A 19,388-nucleotide genomic window follows, 5' to 3' on the forward strand; every position below is an offset into this window, starting at 1 on the left:
GGAAAGTCTCAGTGGCTCATTCTTAACAAATAGAAAGTGATAGAAGTGACACTGTATGACTCCTGAAGCTAGGTTACAAAAGGTGATAGGGCTTCCTTCTGGCTCTCTCAAGTTAATGCCTTTAGAGCCCTGAGCTGCTATGCAGTCCAGCCACCCTGAGACTTCCATGTGGAGAGATGAGAAGAGATGGCTGAGGAGCCTCAGCTGTTCCAGCACTCAACAGTTGGAGTCTTCCCAAAGCAAGCATGAGGTATACAGATTGAGAAGACTTTGAGATTACTGCAACCCCAATCACCATTTAAAATGCAACCTCAAAAGCAATGTTGAGTTGAAACCAATCAGCTGAGCAGTTCTTGATTTCCTGACCCATAGAAAGTGCATGAAATTATAAATATTGTTGTTTTAAGCCAGTAAGTTTTTGGGTTGATTTGTTATGCTGCAACCATGCCTTGATACACATGGCAAGATCAAAGATGACTCTATCTTTATACAAAGTTTGGATATTGACTCTCCACTTGGCATAGGGCAATTATAAAAATCTCATCAGCCTTTTAACTTTAATGGTCTTTTGTAGCATCACAGCACATTTCAATAAAAATAAATGAATAATCATCTTCTACTAACATATTATCAATTTCAAAACCTAATTATTAAATAATTATAAACAAGCTAAGTCATTAATTCCAGGGGAAAGCATCAACATTTTCTTTTGATATTTTTGTGAAAGTGCTAATGCTTAGAAAACATATTGCATAATTAAAATTAAATCACTCTCCCTTAGGAGGAAATCAAATTTGTCTGCCTTAGGAACAGCAAATCAAATTATGAGTTTGTCAAATCAATTCACTATGCAAGTAGGATGATAGCCCTCTGTGGGTTAATTTTCTTTTATCTCTAACGTTTTTTAAAAAACCATATTTATCTAGCTGAGAATTTTTCATATATCCACTCTCACTCACTCAAACTCAGAACTTACTCTATTTTAGACTCTTTAAATGGCAATGCTGAGGCTAAATTACAGATCCTAGAGGAAATCACAAATAGAAAAAGAAAAAAAAAATGAACAGATAGTCATTCTACATGCTTCAGCAGGCCTCACTCTCTTTCATCCCACAATGCATGCATGACAAATGGAGTTCACAAGGGCTGTGTTTGCTCCAGGGCCACAACCTTCCTAAGCACAATTCCTGGAGTCCTTTCTGTCTTACTCAAGAAGCCAGAAGGAATGCAACTGAGTAAAAGTGGCATTCAGGAGGTCGTGGGGGCTTTAAAGTCCCTTCCCATCATGACCACTCCACTATGATCGAAGTAGAAATGCTTTGTGTCTGCTAGCACCAAGCATCAGTACTTTTACAAACAGCATACTTCACACCTTAGTAAACAAAAGCACCACCATGAACTGCTGCTTTCAACAGGAGTTTCAATTTGTGTTAAAGAAACCATTCCTTCAGCCATTCCCCACAAGATCGCAGAGAGTTTAGTATCAGACTTGTTCAATTCCCTAGCCCGGGATTCCTTTAGTAGGGTGCACGCATCCAGGAGAATAGCTCGAGATGATAAATTGGGGTGCAAAAAGAAATATTAGATCTTCTGTTCAAATTGACTTTTTAAGTTTAACAAGCAGAATAAATTCAGCTTCACCAACCTTTGGCATATAGACTGACATTGTGGCACCCACTGTATCAGTCACCTGTCGCCTACATAGGATCTACGTATTTTGTGAGGCATTTTTTTGTGACAAAACAACAAATAAAATCAAGTATCACTATCCAATCAGTTTAGTTTTAATCAAACCTTTGAATCCTGTTGCATAAAGTTTTTAATCAAATCTTTGAATCCTATTTCATAAAGTTTTTAACCAAGTTTCTTCAAAGTAGTTTCATTTTAAATCACATTGTGCTTAAAATGTTAGTGAGATAGAATTGTTTTTATACTAAAATAAAATATAAATTGCTAAAATTATTGCTTATTTCTCCTTCATCTCTCCTTCTTAAATATTCTCTGTGTATGTTTTATAATTCACTTTCTAATGTATACTAAGGGCTCAAATAACTTACTGGTAGTATGCATGATCAAAAAAGTATGGAGAATAATATCCAAATGTATTAAGTGAAAAAAACAAAAATGTGAGAGCAAGAGTCTATACACTTCCTTGTATAAAATATCTCTGGAAGGATAAGGTGTCTGCTTTCTGGGAAGGTACCTGGGGACAAGAATAAGAGAGAGTTTCCAGTGTATGTAATTTTATATCCTTAAAATATTCAGCTACCTAAATGTGTTATCTATTTGAAATTAAAGTTTAAAAAAATGAGAGACCATATGCTAATCATTGTATGTATTTATACTCTATTATGCATGATTATATGTACATGTATTTTACCACAAGGGTACATTATTCATTCATCTTTGTGTTTCCAGGACAAAGTACAATAGCCTAGAACATGATAGCATCTCAATAAATATCTGTTGTTAAATGAAACTTCTTGGAAGGATTATGTGAAAAGCTCTCATCTTCTCCTGAGATACCTGTGTCATTTCATAATCTGGAATACTATGGACCTTACAGGTGTTCTCCACTCTCCCATTCACTTTATTCTCCTGCTAGAATTAAACAGTACCTTTACAAAATTATAGGTAGATTGAATAAATAAGTTCTAGTGTTCTATGCCACTGTAGGATGACTATACTTAACAATAAATATATAGTTTCAAATAGCTAAAAGGAGGATGGAGGATATTGAATGTTCCCAACATAAAGAAATGATAAATGTTTGAGATGATGGATATGCTAATCACCCTGATCTTATCACTATACACTATATGTATTAAAACATCATTCTGTACTCCATAAATATATATGATTATTGTGTATCAATTAAAAAAATTAAGTTACATTAAAAAGTACAAAAAATAATATCTTTAAATGTATTGTGTTTATATCATCTGTATTTCTTGGTGCATTCTCCTGGTCTTTTTTTTATTTTTATTTTCTTGGTTGTCATTTGTTTGATTCATTTAGTATGAGTTGATTTTAGGTTATAAAAGCCCAACAATTGTAGCTAGAGAATATTCTGGCATATTAATCTATGTTTCTAAAAAAGTAGGTGGTACTTAAGACTGAAGCCTCAGGACCTGCTTAGCCTGGTTCAAATACCACCTCTGCCTCTTGATACATGTGACTTGGAGCAGATTCCCCAGCCTCCTTGAAAACGTAGCCTCCATCTCCTCACATATAAAATTAGAACAACTCTTCTATTTATATCATAAGATTGTTTTGAGGATTAACATCAATATATTAACATATATGGGTTCAGAACAATGGCACATAGTAAATTCTCAATATATGTTCAACATTGTCATTACAATGACATGTAATGACAACAAAAAATATTTTGTTATTTCTCCCCCTCTTCCCCTTTGTCCATCAAGCAAATAGCTAGCTCTGTACTTCATTGCTTCACGGAAGATATGTGGCAGGCAGAGGCAAAGACTTCTGCTTTCTTACAGGCTGTGTCTTTAGGGAGAATCTTGATGGACTGGACATACCCCGCAGGGAGCAGCGTAAGGGAGAGGATCTGACTGCCATAGGAATCTTTGTCTGAGGGCGTAGGCTGTACTGAAAAAGAAGTAAAAGAAGTGACAGGATCCTAAGAATCACGGCAGCACCTGCCACGGTACCACAGGGTACGGAAAGCAAACCCACAAACTCAGTTCTGCCAGCAGAGGGCCATAGCTGAGACAGGGGAGGACAGGGTGTGCTGTAGAGTATGGACTCCATTGCCTTATAAGGACCAGGTTGGTGATGGAAAGGAGAGAGAGGGCCGGGCTAGGGAGGGAGGGAAGCTGCTGTGAACTGGGGAGCACCTACCTTGCCTAACAACAGACACTACACACATGTAGGAATGTAGACTCATAGCTGCCAAATCTCCAAAATTTTCAAGAAAAGCAAAAGTCTGCTTTTGAATTGGTAACCTCACAATTTTAAAATTTGGTGCACACCTAAAAAATTGTCTACAGCCCACATTCAGCCTCAGGGCTGCCTGTTTATGACCTCAAGGTTAGAGAAAGCTAGTGGTCTAGAGTCTGTATGCCCTCCAAGATTGGAAGCCTAGCTCTGTTCATGCCTGCTGGTGGCTTTAAGCAAGTTATCATCTGAGCCTTGGTTTCCTTACCTGTAAAGTGGAATAATGACAGCTAATGTTGGGGAGTAAACTGATAACATGATAAAAATCAGGAATAAAATGTATACATTCAAATATAAATACTATTGTAGAAACAATATACTTTGCTTGTACCAAACACAGAATAAAAAATACAGAAATGGTGGAAAAACCAGGTCAGTTTAACATCAATCAGTGTCTATAAATACAATAGAAAGAAGAAGTCTGGATCTTTGCCACATTTGGGGTCACAGAAATAATTTTTTTGGTACACACTTGAAAGAGAACTAGCCAGCATCATTATGAAGGAAGGTCTGCATAGGTTCTTAAAAGGCAGCTGGGGACACCAAACCACTCCTCACATGAAAATCACATGGAAGTGAATATACAAGCCTAATTAGGACAGGGAAGAAGGCAGCACTGTGGGATCAACCCCTCAGAGGGAAAAACTGGAAGAAAAACTGGATGAAAAAAAAGACAGTACGTGTAGTGGAGGGACTTTGGGTTACATTAAATGTGTAAAACCAAGATGCATATTTAAGAACACCTCAGCTCTGTGGTTGTCTGTGCTGATTGCATCTGTGGTGATGTGAATGAACCAGATTGCTTAAGGGACTTTTTTTTTTTTTTTTTTTTTTTTTTTTAGACAGACTCGCTCTGTCACCCAGGCTGGAGTGCAGTGATGCAATCTTGCCTCACTGCAACCTCCGCCTCCTGGCTTCAAGTGATTCTCCTGCCTCAGCCTCTCAAGTAGCTGGGATTACAGGCATGTGCCACCACGCCTGGCTGATTTTTGTATTTTTAGTAGAGACAGGGTTTTGCCATGTTGGCCAGCCTGGTCTTGAACTCCTGACCTCAAGTCATCCACCTGCCTCGGCCTCCCAAAGTGCTAGGATAACAGGCACGAGCCACCACGTCCAGCCTTAGATTGCTTTAGGAACCAATTCTTAGAAGGCAGAGTTGATAGAAGATTATGGTGAAGGGCACAGCGACTATACAACTCAACCCATATCCATGTACCTAGAAGAAGTGAGACCACCCAATGCTGATTTAGAGAGGGGATTGTCAACAACTTCCTCATAGAATTGACGTGAATTATAATCGTGTATTTAAACCACAGCTAGGTGCCTGGCACTTGGCATGTACTTCCTAAATATTACTTCTGCTACCATGGACTTATTTTGGAACTCTGGATTATCATCCCTTCTGCCTGCAAATAATGAATTATTATTTCTTTTTTGCTTCAGGAGCTGTAGGGGAGGAAGGGATGAGGGAAACGGGGTGTGCTCATTAGTGGGTTTCTAAATGCTTCTTGCCCAGCAGTGTGAATGTCCCAGGACTCCAGCTGACAGATCACTAGAGTGGTTTCCAGCCATTCTTAGCAGTTGAAAACCTTCTTCAAAGTCTTACATGGAACCTCAGAACAGAACAAAATCAGAACTGTTCTGGGCAGCCTTTAACACCTCAAGGTGGCCTCTAAGGGTTTCATCAACCATTTTGAAAAACAGTCCCTAGAAGGAACCTGGTTCTTCTGCCTTCAAAGCCTCTGACAATGAGTAATGGATTCAATATCGGGGGAAAAATCTCTGACAAAAGAAAGGGAAGAGTTGGCTCTTCTTATAAATCTATGGAGTGTTTATCTTTAATATGGTCTAATGACAATAACGACTTCCTTTTGTTGAGTGTTTACTATGAGCCACAAACTGTACTAGAACTATAGATATTTTATATCATTTAATCTTCACAATAATCCTGTGAGACATTATTATTCTCATTCTTGAAAGGAAAACGCCGAGGCTTCAAGAGGTTCCATAAATTAGCCAGTAGTACGCACTGAATGAGAGTCAAACTACTATACTTCGCTGATGCTATAATTAACTCTATTGATTTATATGAGGATCTGAGAAATAAGAATCTCAGAAATTGAACTCAAGATCACTTTTTATGCAGCCACTTGAATCTTTCCTTTTTCTGAATACCCATGACACAAATATTTATTTGCCACTTCAAATAAACATACATTTAATAGAACTCCGTGTAGTAAAGGAATGTGCTAAGTTGGCAGGCAGGTGTGAGGGTCCTAAAGGTGGCAGTGGTAAGAAGGGAAGAAGAAAAGAAGGAAGTTTACAACATGAATGAGTCAGCTGTGCCGTAAAGAGAACAGAAGAGAAGCCTGTCTAGGGAGACAAACAGATATACCCACAAACACAAACAATAATTCTATAAAGATGGAGTGTTAAGAATTGGTTAGAAAAAAGTAGCTCATTCATAATAGTAGCAAACCTATAAATGATTATATTTAGGAACAAAACTAACAAAACCATATAAGATATTTATATGAAAAACTATAAAACCTTATTTAATGAAGAACATAAAGCTAGACTTGAATAAACAGAGTGACTTGACAATGTTCATGGACGGGAATATGTGAGTTCTCTTAAAATTAATCTATATACATAATATAATCTATATTGAAATTCAAATCAAAATCTCAGCACTTTCTTACGAATCTGACAAACTGATACTAAAATTTATAAAGAAGAATAAATGTATAGGCATACCTAACTTAAAAAAGAACAGGGCCGGGAGCAGTGGCTCACGCCTGTAATCCCAGCACTTTAGGAGGCCGAGGCAGGTGGATCACGAGGTCAGGAGACTGAGATCATCCTGGCTAACATGGTGAAACCCCGTCTCTACTAAAAATACAAAAAAAATCAGCCGGGTGTGGTTGTGGGCGACTGTAGTCCCAACTACTCGGGAGGCTGAGGCAGGAGAATGGCGTGAAACCGGGAGGCGGAGCTTGCAGTGAGCTGAGACTGCGTCACTGCACTCCAGCCTGGGTGACTGAGCAAGACTCTGTCTCAAAAGAAAAAAAAAAAAAAGCAGAAGGGGTGGGATTGTTCTTTGGATATCAGGATATAATTTAGATTTCTTCAGCTAGAACCATGATATTGGTGCAGAAATATATAAACAGACAAAAGAACTGAATAGAGAAACCATAAACAGACCAGTGTCTATACAGGAGTAAGTCATTTCAATGAAGGAAAAGATGCACAAGTCAAATGTTCTTTGGACCACTGAATACATTTTTCATTTCCATTCAAAACATGCAACAAAATTATATTGCTACCTCACACTATGCAAAAGAACTAGTGCACATAGAATAAATACCTGGACCTTTAAAACAAAACTAAAAATAATTAGAAAACTATAGAAGATTTTTATCACGCTATGGGGAACACTTTCTTAAGATCCAAATGCAAAAGCCAAAGGGAAAATAATGAAAAATACACCAATTCCAATTTAAAATTTCTGTAGGACAAAATATATCTTGAACATGACTGAGAAAAAATATAAATGGAAGAAAATATTATAAGATATGTAGCAAAGGATTAGTATCTAGAACATCCAAATCGATTTTAAAAACTCAAACAATCTAACAAGAAAAGAGTGGGGGCAGGGTTATGTTTTAGCAATTCTCAAAAAATGAAATACAAGTGGCCAAAAAACACATTTCTAAATGTTTCAGTTCACTAGTAATTTGAAGAATGCAAATTAAAATAGCGACACAGAAACATTTCTAATCCATCAGATAACCTAAAATAAAAAGGTAAGTACTGATGATAAAACAAATTTTAAAGCAACATGAAAGTTCACTAATAAAATACAATGTATTTAGAGTGTAACATGAAATCGTTAAAAGGATGGGCTAGGTCTATATGTATCATCACAGATAAGCTCAAAAACAGAATGCACAGTGAAAAAAGCAAGTTATAGAATTATATAAATAGCACTGAGGAAAGAGCAGAAGCAGATCACTGTGAAAAATAGGAAGTGGTACAGCATGTCGAATGTGTAGATAGGTATATAAAACCGGAAAATTAGTTGGGACCAGATAGTTGAATATATTGTTAATCACGATCAATTTGAATGTTTGTGTGTGTTCATAGATTTGCTATAGACTTCCCTCCTTCATTTTCTTTCTTTTTTTCAATTTTTATTTTTATTTTAAGTTCCAGGACACATGTGCAGGATGTGCAGGTTTGTTGCATAGGTACATAGGTAAACGTGTGCCATAGTATTTTGCACACCTGTCAACCCATCACCTAGGTATTAAACCCCACATGCATTAGCTATTTTTCCTAATAGTTCTCCCTCCCCCGACCCTACCACCCTGCAGGCCCCAGTGTATGCTGGTCCTCTTCCTGTGTCTATGTGTTCTCATTGTTCTGCTCCCACTTATAAGTGAGAACATGTGGTGCTCGGTTGTCTTACTTTTTTTTTTTTTAAGACAGTGTCTCACTCTGTCACCTAGGCTGGAGTGCAGTGGCACCATGTCAGCTCACTGCAGCCTCAGCCTTCCAGGCTCAAGCAATTTTCCCACCTCAGCCATCCGAGTAGCTGGGACTACAGGCACACACCATCACACCCAGCTAATTTTTGTATTTTTCGTAGAGATGGAGTTTTGCCATGTTGCCCAGGCTGGCCTTGAACTCCGTTTTCAATAATAACGTCATGGAGCTCTTATTAGTTTCAGCTTTACTATTTGGTTAATAAAACCTCCCTATGGAAATCCACCTTTTCGCCCCACTCCCATTCCATGAAATATGAAATTCTATAACCTTTTAAAAACACATCGCTTAGGTTTTCACTGTGGACTCTGGGCTATCTAGTGAAATCTTGGCTAGCAGCATGTTTAGTTGGCAGTGAAAATATCTCAGACTTCCCATGCTTGCCCATCTTGATTCCTTTCCCCTCACTAACCTTTAAACAATCAGGCCAAAAGGTGAGAAAAATATTTTTTTTTTTTTTTTTTTGAGACGGAGTCTCGCTGTCGCCCAGGCTGGAGTGCAGTGGTGTTATCTTGGCTCACTGCAAGCTCCGCCTCCCGGAGAAACTACTATACAAAGCCAAGAAGTAGGGCCAGGTGGCTACTATGGTAGATAAGTACAGTCTTATCTCCTCCTCTTCTTTTAAAATGACAGGCCTGGGGACTGGGAGAGTTCAGCTCTCGGGCTGAGAAGTAAGGAAAAATGGCGCTATGCACAGCAAGCAGCTTGTGGTAGACTCCTAGTTGTCTATCGAAACCTGTTTTCCTTTCTTCCATGATAACAGCTCTGTAGAGACCCATGACTGACCACTTGATCACATTTCCCACCTCCTGTATAGTCGAGATAAAGCCATGTGACTTAAGTTCTCATCAATGGAGCATGAGAAATGGTGTGTCTGGGACTTAAGAAATTGAGCATCACCTGAGGCGGAGCAAGATGTCAGAATAGACAGCTCCACCACCTTCCCTCTTGTAAAGACACAAAGTTGATGACTATGTATATAGAAACAACACCTTCATGAGAACCAAAAACCAGGTGAGCACTAACAGTACCTGGTTTTAACTTCATATTGCTGAAAGAAGTACTGACAAGATAGAAAAAACAGTCCTGAATCGCAGATGCCACTCCTCCCTCATTCCTAGAAGTGGCGGTGTAGCTCTGAGAGCCTCTCTGGGTGCCAGGGGAGGGAGAACACAGAAGAAGCATTGGAGACTTCAACATCTCACTTTCAGCATTGGACAGATCTTCCAGACAGAAAATCAACAAAGAAACTTCATACTTAATCTGCACCTATGGACCAAATGTATCTAATAGATATTTACAGAGCATTTCATCTAAGAGCTGCAGAATACACATTCTTTTCCTCAGCACATGGATCATTCTCAAGGACAGACAATATTTTAGGTCACAAAATAAGTGTTAAAACATTAAAAAAATTGAAATAAGATCAAGCATCTTCTCTGACCAAAATGGAATAGAAGTAGAAATTAATAATAAGAGGAATTCTGGAAAAAATACAAATATATGTGATATATTATATAATTATACAAATATAATTTCTTGATTGACCAGTGGGTCAATCAAGAAATTAAGAAGGAAACTGAAAACAATTTTGAAACAAATGATAATGAAAACAAAACATACCAAAATCTATGGGATACAGCAAAAGCAGTATTAAGAAGGAAGTCTATTGCTATAAGTGCCTACATCAAAAAACAGGAAAGACTTCAAATAAATAATCTAAAGATGCATCCTGAAATTTAAAAAAGCAAAAGCAAATCAAACAAAAAAATTAGTAGAAGAAAAGAAATAAAGATCAGAGCAGAAATAAATGAAACAAATGGAAAAACAATAAAAGGTTAAGGAAACAAAAATTTGGTTTTTTGAAAAGTAAAATGAAATTGACAAAATATTTGCAGCTTTTAGCCAGGCTAGGAAAAAAAGGAGACAAGATCCAAATAAATAAAATTGGAAATGAAAATGAAGACATTAAAACTGATACTGCAGAAATTCAAGGATCATTAGTGGCTGATATGAGCAGCTATATGCCAATAAATAGGGAAATCTAGAGAACTGAACAAATTCCGAAATGCATGCCACTTATCAAGAAGAAATCCAAAACCTGAACAGACCAATAACAAGTAACAAGATCAAAACTGCAATAAAAAAATCTCCCGGTTAAGAAAAAGCCTGGGACTAAATGGCTTCACTGTTGAATTCTACCAAACATTTAAAGAAGAACTACTACCAATCATATTCAAACCATTCCAAAAAATAGAGGAGGAGGAAATAATTCCAAAGTCATTTTATGAAGCCAGTATTACCCTGATACCAAAACCAGAGAAAGACATATTAAAAAAAAGAAAACTAAGAGCCAATGTCTCTGATGAATACTGATGCAAAAATCCTCAAAAAAAAAAAAAAACTAGCAAATTGAATTCAACAATACATTAGAAAGATCATTCATCATAACCAAGTGAGATTTATCTCTGGGATACAAAGATGGTTCAACATACATAAATCAATCAACATGATACATCACATCAATAGAATGATGGGTAAAAATGACATGATCATTTCAATTGATGCTGAAAAGCATTTGATAAAATTAAACATCCCTTCATGACAAAAAACCTCAAAAAACTGGAGACAGAAGGAGGATACCTCAACATAACAAAAGCCATATAGGACAGACCCACAGCTAGTATCATACTGAATGGGGAAAAACTGAAGCCTTTCCTCTAAGATTGGAAACATGACAAGGATGCCTACTGTCACCCCGTTATTCAACATAGTACTAGAAGTCCTAGCTAGAGCAATCAAACATGAAAAATACACAAATGGCATCCAAATTGAATAGGAAGAAGTCAAATTACCCTTGTTTGCAGATGATATAATCCTGTATTTGAAAAAACCTAAAGACTCCAGAAGAAAACTATTAGAACTGATAAACAAATTCAGTAAAATTGCAGGATACAAAACCAACATATAAAAATCAGTAGCATTTATATATGCCGATGGTGAACAATGTGAAACACTGATGAAAGAAACTGAAGACACCAAAAAATGAACAAAAATTCCATTTTCATGGATTGGAAGAATCAGTATTGTCAAAATATCCATACTACCCAAAGCAATCTATAGATTCAATCTAATCCCTTTCAAAATACCAATGACATTCTTCACAGAAATAGAAAAAAACAACTCTAAAATGTATATAGAACCACAAAAGACCCAGAATAGCCAAAGCTATCCTGAGCGGAAAGAACAAAACTGGAAGAATCACATTACCTGACTTCAAATTATACTACAGAGCTGTAGTAACCAAAACAGCATAGTACTGGCATGAAAACAGACACATAGACCAATCAAACACAATAGATAACCCAGAAATAAATCCACACATCTACAATGAACTCATTTTCAACAAAGGTATCAAGAACATACATTGGGAAAAGACAGTCTCTTTCTGCCTTAATAAATGGTTCTGGGAAAACTGGATGTCCATATGCAGAAAAATAAAACTAGACCCTTATCTCTCACCATATACAAAAATAAAATAAAAATGGATTAAAGACTTAAATCCAAGACCTCAAACTATGAAACTACTAAAAGAAAACACTGGGGGAAATCTCCAGGACATTGGTCTGGGCAAAAATGTCTTGAGCAATACCCCATAAGCACAGGCAACCAGAGAAAAGATGGACAAATGGGATCACATCAAATTTAAAAGCTTTTGCACAGCAAAGGATACAATCAACAAAGCAAAAAGACAACGCACAGAATGGTGGGTTGCAAAAAAATTTGCAAACTACCCCTCTGACAAAGGATTAACAACCAGAATATACAGGGAGCTCAAACAACTCTATAGAAAAAAATCTAATCAAAAGACAGGCAAAAGATTTGAACAGACATTCTCAAAAGACAATATACAAATGGCAAACGGGCATGTGAAAAAGTGTTCAACATCACTGATTATCAGATAAATGCAAATCAAAACTACAATAAGATATCATCTCACCCCAGTTAAATGGTTTATATACAAAAGACAGGCAACAACAAATGCTGACGAGGATGTGGAGAAAAGGGAATCCTTGTACACTGTTTATGGGAATGTAAATTAGTTCAACCACTATGAAGAACCATTTGGAGGTTCCTCAAAAAACTAAAAATGGAGGTCCCATATGATTCTGCAATCCCACTGCTGGGTATATAGCCAAAAGAAAGGAAATCAGTATATCGAAGAGATATCTGCACTCCTGTTTGTTGCAGGACTGTTTACAATAGCTAAGATTTGCAAGCAAACTAAGTATTCATCCACAGATGAATGGATAAAGAAAATGTGGTACATAAGGCCGGGCATGGTGGCTTACGCCTGTAATCCCAGCACTTTGGGAGGCAGAGGTGGGTGGATCACCTGAGGTCTGGAGTTCGAGACCAGCCTGACCAACATGGAGAAACCCCATCTCTACTAAAAATACAAAATTAGCTGGGTGTGGTGGCACGTGCCTGTAAACTCGGCTATTCAGGAGGCTGAGGCAGGAGAATCGCTTGAACCCAGGAGGCAGAGGCTGCGGTGAGCCGAGATTGTGCCATTGCATCCCAGTCTGGGCAACAAGAACGAAACTCCGTCTCAAATAAAAAGAAAGAAAATATGGTACATATATACAACGGAGTACCATTTGGCCATAAAAAAGAATGAGATCCTGTCATTTGCAACAACATGGATGGAGGTGATTATGTTAAGTAAAATAAGACAGGCATAGAAAGACAAACATCACACGTTCTCACTTATTTGTGGGATCTAAAAATCAAAACAATTGAAATCACAGAGATAGAGAGTAAAAGGATGGTTATCAGAGGCCGGGAAGGGTCGGTAATAACGGGTTGCAGATGTGTCGGGGGGTGGAGGCAGAGATGGTTAATGGGTACAAAAAATGTTAGAAAGAATGAATAATACCTACTATTTGATAGCAAAACAGGGAGACTATAGTCAATAATAACTGTACATTTTAAAATAACTTAAAGAGTGTAATTGGATTGTTTGCAACTCAGTGGATAAATGCTTGAGGGGATGGATATCCCATTTTGATGTGCTTATTTCACACTGCACGCCTGTATCCAAATATCTCATGTGCCCCTTAAATACATATACCTACTATGTACCCACAAAAGTTAAAATAAAAAAAGTTTAAAAAAGAATTTGAGCATAGATCCTCTGCACTCTCTTCCCCTTCCTATCAGCTGGAACCTGGCCATGGCAGTGACGTAGCTTTCAACATGCAGATGTCTACAATGTCCCAGGGCAGTTGTTCTGAAATTGTGCTCTCAGACCTCTGAGGATCGTCAAGACCCCTTCCAGAAGGTCATAGGTCAAAACTATTTTCCTACTAATACTATGACATTATATGCCTTTTTTACTCTCACTTTCTCACAAAGGTACAGTGGAGTTTTGCAGTGATGACAGGAAGTGCGATGTCACAGCAGTTTGAATACAAAAGCAGATATGAGAATACAACTCTCTTCTATTAGCTAGAAGTTAAAGAGATTTGCAAATATATAAAGCAATATCTCTCTCATCACTTTTTAAGTTTTGGAAAATATGATTACTTTTCTAAAAATATGTTATTCAGGTTAACTTGCATGGATTTACTGTTATTTTGAAGGACTTAACAAACACTTATTTTAAAATTTGTTTTAATTTCTCATATGGTGAATATCAATAGATATAGCACATATAAATGAAAGCTTTTTGAGGTCCTTAATAATTTTTAAAAAGTGTAAAGAGGTCCTGTGACCAAAAATTTTAGAGCTGTTGCTCTGGAGTTGGAAAGACAATGAGCTGGAAAAAACCCTGCATCTCTGCATGAATGTGAGGACTGAAACTGCCCTCCCCTTATTCACAGTGAGGCCATCCATTATATAACGGGAAATAAGTTTCTGTATTATGCTACTGTGTCATTGTGTCTTTCTATTATAGCACCTGGGATTTACTCTAAATAATACAGCCAATAGTCACATAAGTGGGGGGATGCTACTGTATCAAAAAAACTAAAATATGTGACATTGATTTGCTTGGGTAGTAAGGGCACAGACATTTTAGGGTGGAAAGTTGATAACCCCTGTTATGTCACTGCATAACATCATTATTACTGTGATAACTTGGGAAGCAGGTCATGTTCCAATGGAGCCCATAGCTAAAGAAATGGCTGGAAAGAGCTAGAGTGTCTGTGTATGCTGACTGCTCTTTGCTGTGTTTAGCAACATATTACAAGAAATAGATTAACTCAAGAAAGAATTGACTACTTTGTGAGCAGATACAAGAAAAAAGAAAGTATCCAGTAATTTAAGACTACACAAGGTTAAAAAAGCCAACTACCTGTATACCTCCAAACAGCAGGAGATTAGGCTGTTGCAAAAAGAATTCCCATTTACCCACCACTACCACCAAAAAAAAGGGCACCTAGCCCTGAAGCAAAACCTAGACTAAGGATGCTGCCTTTCTACCCAAGCCTGCTGTTTTAGATGGCCTCAAGCTAATTGTCATTACAATGAGAAAGCAAAGAAATCACCACTATGCAATATATCTGTGTAATGAAACTGCACTTGTACCCTCAATCTATAAAAATGAAAAGAAAAAAGAAAAACAGGAAGATAAAAAAGAAAGCAGTTTAATAACTATCTCTGGAAAAGAACTTATGATATAGGTACTAGCACGGACTGGAAGCTTTTTGTTTTTTCCTCTTTTTGAGAGGAAATCTACCAAATTTGGAAGGAAACAGTTTTTACCAAAATAAACATAATTCTAGCCAAAAAAAAGGCATTTTTTTAAACTTAAAATAGGTCTCAGCCAGTTGCGGTGGCTCACACCTGTAATCCTAGCACTTAGGAGGCTGAGAGACGATGATCACTTGAGGCCAGGAGTTTGAAACCAGCCTGGCTAACACAGGGAGCCCCTGTCTCTACAAAAAGTTTTTAAAAAACTAGCTGAGTGTGGTCCAGGAGTTCGAGGCTGCAGTGAGCTACAGTGGTGCCCCTGCACTCCACCCTGGCTGACAGAGAAGGATCTTGCCACTTAGGAAAAAAAAAAAAAGGAGAGGAGAGCATATTAGTCTCCAATATACTACTTCAATGTGTCATGCAGATAATGGACAAGGAAGAACTTCTCAGAGGCACTGCCAGGGCAAGGACCCTTTGCAATCCCCGCCTAACAGGATTCACTATGGTTCAGTGACTATGTGTATATTCTCAGACTTCCCTTTTTTGAATAGGAGCCTTTATTTCATTGTCCTGGGCTTGCTCCTCCACTCTTTATTAGTGGTAGACAAGGAAGATAACGTGAAGTTCAGTTTCCAGGTGGCTGAGTATGAGAAGTCAAAGCTAGACCTGATGAAGAAAACTATATATAGAGTAGAGATTCTCCACTTTTGAACTAAATGATGGGACTCTGGTTGTTTTACTTGGGGAGTGAGTGAGTACATTATATGTGTGGGAAGAAGGGAGCAGGCGAGCATTTGCATGGCCAGAGAGGCAAACTGTGGGAGAAGCTGCTAGTTAGTTCTCCCAGACTTCCATAGTAATAGCACTGCTGCCAGGCACCTGGCTGCCCAGCTGTACTCTACTTTCTGGCCTTCCTCTCAATTCTGACAGGACTAAATTCTCAGCAATGCCATGTGAGCAGAAGCGATGGATGTAACTTCCAGATCTAAGACTTCAGACCTTCACATTCTCTTCCCCTTCCATTCCAGCTGGAACCCATATGTGATGACAACACTGTTTCAACCATATGGCCAGTGACAGTGTCTTAGGAGATGGCAGAAAAACCTGGGAGGAACCATGGTCCCTAAATGACCTCAAGGAAAAAACCTGCCCAGTCAAGCTGGACTGTTCACATAGAGACTATTCCAAAAGAAGAAAAATACACTTCTTCATCCTAAAAGCCATTTAAGTGTTAGGCCCTTTTGTTACAGTGGTCTGACCATCACCCACATATGGCTGATATCAGAAATTCACCTCTTCTCACACCCCAGATCTGTGAGGAAATCTTGGGAAAAATGTTGGCATGTGTGTATGTGCCTACATTTGAACAAACAAACAAACAAACAAAAACTAAGTTAAAGCAAAACCTTGAGGAGATGCAGCATAATAAAAATATATATATATAGTTGTATCCTTTATGATAAACCACTAAATGTGTTTTTCTGGGTTCTGAGTCACTGCAGTCAATTATACAACCTGTGGAGAGTGTTATGGAAACCTTGAATTTATGGACTGTCAATGAGAAGTACAGGTGGTTGCTGGGACTTGCAACTGATGTCTGAAGCAGAAACAGACTTGTGGAACTAAGCTCTTAACCTGTGGGGTCTGAACTAACTCTGGATAGTGTCCAAGTTGAACTGAATTCTTAGGCACCCAGTTGGTGTTGGAGAATTGGAGAATTGGTGTGGAAGACCCCACACATTTGGTCTCAGAAGTGGCAGCAGAAAAAAAGACACCCCAGAAGCTTAAGCCTACATAGGGTGTAGAACAATCAGGGCTGACCCTGACACTGCTTTACATAAACATTTCAGCTTTGCCTCCACACCCGCTTAACTCCCGCAGGATAAGCAAAGGTGACATCGACCTCAGACACCTCTGTACTGCCCACAGTGGCAAAGAACCTCTAGGCTTCTAGAATGTCAACCTAAGAACATGTTAAATTGGAACTTTTCAGCCTCAGAAGTGTGGTTGAAAACAATAAATGTAAGTTACTGCACATTCTACCTAGAGATAACAGACCATCCTATAGAATTTGCTAACAGACCCCAAATCAGTACTGTTACCCGTGACTAGGCTATATAAGAGAAGATGTAGATTGATCAGGTATCCAGAGAGAGTTACCAGAGGGTTATGCTTTTTGGAGGGAATCCTCTCTTCCCTCCCTCTCCCACCTACTGCAAGTCACATGAGTAGGAATTTCAGGATTCTGATACACCACCTTAGCTTTCTGAGTTGGAATCTGGTCCAAGCTGGGGACAGCAGATATATGTTAAAGTGAATAAGAAATTAAAGTTTTGATTTAGATTGGACTGGACTTTTTAAGAGCTGAAAATGAGATCTTTTGTTAATGTTTTTTAAGTCACCAGAAAAGCCAGGGACTCTTCCTGAGTTATGATTCAACAAAAAAGAAAGATATTCAACATAGCATGTTTAAAAGCAATAGACAAAAAAAAATCAAGTAGCTTCATCTGCTTGTACCTACCAAGTTTAGCACATTCAATATGTGGGTGGGAGAACCAGGTTTGGGTGGCAATGCCTGCCTCCCTGCCTATCACACTTCTACCAATAATCAAGAATCACATGGAATGGCTGCCATAGCACCCGCTTTCAACAGCAATATAATGTGGTAGCAACTGCAATAACAAAATTTCATCAGATATTTTCCAGTTTTTCTCTCTTCAAAGCCAGAACAATTAGAACCAAGCCTTTAAGCTGACTGAGCACCAGAGGTTCTGGACTTATGGTGGGAGAGGAAACCTAAGAAGGGGAGGCAGACATTCTAGCACAATAGGTGATACAAAACCGTTAATGAGAACACTCAAAAAAATGTTTTGTAAAGCTACCCCTGGCTGTGAACTGCCCAACTCCAGGCTTCTTTCATGTGATACATAAACTGACATCATATTTTACTTAATACTGTATAATACGATATCTGTAATATGTTAAATGCTCCTTGAAATAAATAAGAAAAAGATTAAAAAGTCTGTAGAAAAATGGGCAAAGGAGAACAGGCAATTCACATAAGGAAGAAATACAAACGGCCAATGAGTGTATGAAAATATACTCAACCTTAATAGTAACCCAGGAACTGCAAATTTAAAACACAAAATGCCATTTATTTACCAGGTTTGCAAAAATTTTAAACATGAATCGTATCTGGTTGGAAAGGGTCTGTAGAAAAAGATACTCTCATTCAACATTGATATAACTTGGAAAAGTCATTATAAAAATTTAGAACACATTTGTATATAAGCATGTGCACATGTGTCCATACATGTATGTATGCATGTAAGTATAGAAAAAGGTCTGGAAGAATATATAACAAACCTAACAGTACTCCTATTTCTCAGGAAAGGAGGAGCAGCAGAATGGGAGGGTGTTGATGGACTTTCACGTTTTACAGATAGACTTAAAATTTGTATGAGCATATATTACTTCTGTAATTAAAAGAAAATTTTCCTGAAGCAGGGTCTTGCTGTGTCACCCAGGCTGAAGTGCAGTGGTGCCATCTTGGCTCACAGCAGCCTTGATGTCCTGGGCTCAGGTGATTCTCATGCCTCTCAGTCTCTCTTAGCCTCCTGAGTAGCTGGGCCTACAGGTGTGCGCCACTATACCTGGTTAATTTTTTGTGTTTTTCTTTTTTTTGTAGAGATGGGGTTTCGTCATATTGCCCAGGCTGCTCTAGAACTCCTGGGCACAAGCCATCCACCTGCCTCAGCCTCCCAAAGTGTTGGGATTACAGGCGTGAGCCACTGAGTCCCAGCCTTAATTTTTTTTAATGAAAAATCGATTAACATAAGCTTTTCAAAGCTTAAATAGATATATAAAATATTTTAATTGATTTATCTTCCTTTAAAACAGATGTGTTGGGGGTTGAGCAGGCATAGCCTCAAATTTTGGCAACTGAACCCTATCTTAATCTACATAGGTGGTTCAGTATTTCACAACCCGAAGAAACTTTCCTTAGTTGGCATGAATATAAGTACAGGGTAATGTTTTGCATCCCTGGACAGTACTGAATAAGGCTTATTCTTAGTAATTCAAGATAAAAAACAATTGTATGAAAAGTATTTTGAAATAAATTTTAGAGAGATTTGCATTTTTCAATAAAATGAATTCTATTATTAGTTATCTTTCCT

General features: G+C 37.9%; 1 protein-coding gene across 2 annotated transcripts in view; it reads right to left on the reverse strand.

The window, feature by feature from the left end:
• Positions 1-19,388, reverse strand: part of AK5 (adenylate kinase 5) — a 280,448-nt gene that overhangs the window by 244,810 nt on the left and 16,250 nt on the right. The window lies entirely within an intron of this gene.

The sequence above is a fragment of the Pongo pygmaeus genome, chromosome 1 (genome assembly GCF_028885625.2).
Source record: "Pongo pygmaeus isolate AG05252 chromosome 1, NHGRI_mPonPyg2-v2.0_pri, whole genome shotgun sequence".
In the NCBI taxonomy this organism is placed as follows: Eukaryota; Metazoa; Chordata; class Mammalia; order Primates; family Hominidae; genus Pongo; species Pongo pygmaeus.